The following is a 5000-nucleotide window of genomic DNA, read 5'->3' on the forward strand; positions in this document are numbered from 1 at the left end:
GCAGACTCGGAATGCTCTTAAAAACATAGAAGTAAATACAGATTTCTTAACTTTGTTGCCTTGGTTTGAGTAATAATGGACATATGCCGAGATATTCGTTGGCTTTCTGTATACACTGAACTTGAGACTATTATTACATCTATGTATGCGACAATCCAAAAAAGGTAGGGTACAATTATTCTCCAGCTCCATAGTGAAATTTATTGATGGTACCAAACTATTCAATCTAAGAAGAAAGTTATCTAAATTTTCATTTCCTGGCCACACACATATTATGTCGTCAATATATCGAAACCATTTTACATTATTAGGTATGATGTTATTTACGATTCTGCTTTCAAAAAATTCCATATATAGATTGCTCAATACTGGGGATAAAGGGTTTCCCATAGCCATACCAAAAGTTTGTGCATAAAATCTCCCATTGAATTCAAATTTACAATCTTTTATACATAATTTAATTAATTCTATTAAAGTGTGTATGGAGAATGGTAGATTCAATTGTCTATTATCTAATGTTTCAGATAAAAATTCCAACATGTCATCAATAGGTACTTTTGTGAATAGTGAGACTACATCAAAAACTGACAAGCCTACAGGTACTGTTGATCTGTACTTCATTCAGTTTGTTAATCAAGTCTACATTATTTTTTATATTTGAATATGAGATGGTGCCAACTAAAGGATTGAGGATATTCACAAGGTACTTAGATAATTTATATGCTGCTGAACCTACAGAGCTAATTATTGGCCTAGCTGGATAATTTGGCTTATGAGTTTTAATAGTTCCATACATATATGGCAATGTTGGTGATATTGTACAAACCTTTTTTATCAGATCTTCATTCCCTTTTAATAACTCTTTCACTTTTTTTGTTGTAACTACTATTCACAAACTCAATTGGATTTTTTCTTAATTCCATGTATGTGTTTTCATCACTCAAGAGGTTTTCCATTTTTTCTATATAATCATTTTTATTCAAGATTACCAGTGCTCCAGATTTATCGGCTTTTGTCAACTTAATATTACTATCTTGCTTCAATTCGGCAATTGCTCTCTTGAATCTTTTTGGGCAATTTGGAACCACTGGTTTTTTTCATATTGCTGTATATAATACCCTTAATCATATTTACTTCTTCTACAGAAATATCACTGAATTTCTCCAGGTTACACACTCCATTTGTAATTTCTACACTATTCACTGCACTTGATGACATCGAGAAATTTAAACCGTATCCCAAGGCACACTTCACATTTTTATCTAGAATTTTATTTGACAAATTAACCACACATTCTGGATTAACGTTTGTAGTCCACGGGCTACTTTCTATCAGTGCATTGAGTTTCGTGTCATGCTTTTGTTTGAGTTTTCTATACACTTTTTCGTTCATTTCTCCATAGCAGAAACCTCGAAGTGAGTCTTTCCAATCCGTTGGTATTGAGGCTTCAAAATGTCTCCTTTTTCTTGTTAGATCTTCAAACGCTCTTCGGTTTTTAATTTTCATTGAATTTATATGCTTTTCTAATATACTTCTCTGTATATCACCAAATGGTTGATCTTCTATTTCCAATAGGGATTTCGTTATCATGCATTTCGGAATGACTTGTTCCTCCCAGCATTCACGAAGAAACCGCAGGTGTTCTTTAGTAGTATGGGCGCGTGTGAGGGGCGTCTGTAAATTCTCTAATAATATATACCAAGATAGGGAAAGTCGTACAGAAAGTCTGGAAGGAGTACGTGGTATCCATTTATGCGTAAAAATCACAGGAAAACGTGATGCTCAGATGCAGAAGAACCACAGGGAAAATGAAAATACAGAATATACACTTGAGTCCTGACTAGTTTCGTGATACTTCCTCAGAGGACTGATTTATTGAGAGAGGTTTCTTACATTTTATAGGGAAAGCAAAAGTACGAACATACATATAGAGATTTAGAGAACAATGACACTCCCTTACCCGCTACCTGGGTTTGACTCAGGTGTGCGTAGGAGGAGTCCGAAAGCTCGTTAGACACCTGCTAAAAAGGGTCATTTCTAGTGGCGGGTATATTCTTGTTTTCTTCTTATTTTACTTTCATTACAGTTATTTATATGTCAATGCGGTAGCCTTATCTATATAAATACATAAGCAAAACATACACAAAAATACAAATATATATATACATATATATATACATACATATACATATACATATATATATACACATATATATATACATATACATACATACATATATATATATACATATATACATACATATATACATATATATACATACATATATATACACATACACACATATACATATACATACATACACACACATACATATACATATACATACACATACACATATACATATATATACATACATACAGATACAAATACATATACATATACATAAATACTTACACATATACATACATATCCACACACATATATACATGTATACATATATACACATACATACCTATGCATACATACATTCATATGTATACAACATTAATATCATAAACATATAATCATGTATATATCAATACTTATATCTAGCATAACACTATATAGTGCCAATATACTTATGCATACTATATAAAATAATTGTTTCCTTTAATGAATGGTAGCTTAGGTCTAAATATTAATTTCACACCGACGTTAATTATTCACAATACATTCAATTCTACATTAAGTGGTTAATGTTTTTTTATATAGTTTACAAATCTCTTTACATATAAAGGCGTCGAGTTTATACATTCCATGACCAATATTCAAGTTGTTTTCAAAGGTTTCTTTTATGAAACTGGACTCTTTTTTGGATTGTCGCATACATAGATGTAATAATAGTCTCAAGTTCAGTGTATACAGAAAGCCAACGAATATCTCGGCATATGTCCATTATTACTCAAACCAAGGCAACAAAGTTAAGAAATCTGTATTTACTTCTATGTTTTTAAGAGCATTCCGAGTCTGCAGCCCTGAATATATTGATGACGAAATAAATGGTATTAGAGCAATAGGTAAAAAACTAAAGTATCCTGAAATTATATTAGATGATGCCCTAAGAACAGCAAAAAAGACTTTTTTCGGTAATGATAACAGAAAAAACTATAACACACAAAATTTACTTGTATTACCTTATTGTGATTCATTTAAAGAAATTCCCCAACTGTTAAAAAACTTCAATGTAAATGTAGCATTTAGGAGTAAAAATACAATAAAAACAGCCTTAATAAAGAATTCTCCTGACATTACCAAGGGATGTGTATATCGTATTCCATGCAATGCTTGTGAAAAATACTATATTGGTCAAACTGGTAAAGCCCTAGAAAAGAGAATTGAACAACATAAGAAAAGTGTCAGGTATGCTCAAGATAATAATGCACTCTTTGCCCACGTTAGAGATAAAAATCACCCTATTAATTGGTCAGGTGCAAAGAAATTGGTTTATTCAAATAACTTAGTAGAAAGAAACATCATAGAGTCCAGTTTCATAAAAGAAACCTTTGAAAACAACTTGAATATTGGTCATGGAATGTATAAACTCGACGCCTTTATATGTAAAGAGATTTGTAAACTATATAAAAAAACATTAACCACTTAATGTAGAATTGAATGTATTGTGAATAATTAACGTCGGTGTGAAATTAATATTTAGACCTAAGCTACCATTCATTAAAGGAAACAATTATTTTATATAGTATGCATAAGTATATTGGCACTATATAGTGTTATGCTAGATATAAGTATTGATATATACATGATTATATGTTTATGATATTAATGTTGTATACATATGAATGTATGTATGCATAGGTATGTATGTGTATATATGTATACATGTATATATGTGTGTGGATATGTATGTATATGTGTAAGTATTTATGTATATGTATATGTATTTGTATCTGTATGTATGTATATATATGTATATGTGTATGTGTATGTATATGTATATGTATGTGTGTGTATGTATGTATATGTATATGTGTGTATGTGTATATATATGTATGTATATATATGTATATATGTATGTATATATGTATATATATATATGTATGTATGTATATGTATATATATATATGTGTATATATATATGTATATGTATATGTATGTATATATATATATGTATATATATATTTGTATTTTTGTGTATGTTTTGCTTATGTATTTATATAGATAAGGCTACCGCATTGACATATAAATAACTGTAATGAAAGTAAAATAAGAAGAAAACAAGAATATACCCGCCACTAGAAATGACCCTTTTTAGCAGGTGTCTAACGAGCTTTCGGACTCCTCCTACGCACACCTGAGTCAAACCCAGGTAGCGGGTAAGGGAGTGTCATTGTTCTCTAAATCTCTATATGTATGTTCGTACTTTTGCTTTCCCTATAAAATGTAAGAAACCTCTCTCAATAAATCAGTCCTCTGAGGAAGTATCACGAAACTAGTCAGGACTCAAGTGTATATTCTGTATTTTCATTTTCCCTGTGGTTCTTCTGCATCTGAGCATCACGTTTTCCTGTGATTTTTACGCATAAATGGATACCACGTACTCCTTCCAGACTTTCTGTACGACTTTCCCTATCTTGGTATATATTATTAGAGAATTTACAGACGCCCTCACACGCGCCCATACTACTAAAGAACACCTGCGGTTTCTTCGTGAATGCTGGGAGGAACAAGTCATTCCGAAATGCATGATAACGAAATCCCTATTGGAAATAGAAGATCAACCATTTGGTGATATACAGAGAAGTATATTAGAAAAGCATATAAATTCAATGAAAATTAAAAACCGAAGAGCGTTTGAAGATCTAACAAGAAAAAGGAGACATTTTGAAGCCTCAATACCAACGGATTGGAAAGACTCACTTCGAGGTTTCTGCTATGGAGAAATGAACGAAAAAGTGTATAGAAAACTCAAACAAAAGCATGACACGAAACTCAATGCACTGATAGAAAGTAGCCCGTGGACTACAAACGTTAATCCAGAATG

The sequence above is a fragment of the Palaemon carinicauda genome, chromosome 23 (assembly GCF_036898095.1).
Source record: "Palaemon carinicauda isolate YSFRI2023 chromosome 23, ASM3689809v2, whole genome shotgun sequence".
NCBI lineage: Eukaryota > Metazoa > Arthropoda > Malacostraca > Decapoda > Palaemonidae > Palaemon > Palaemon carinicauda.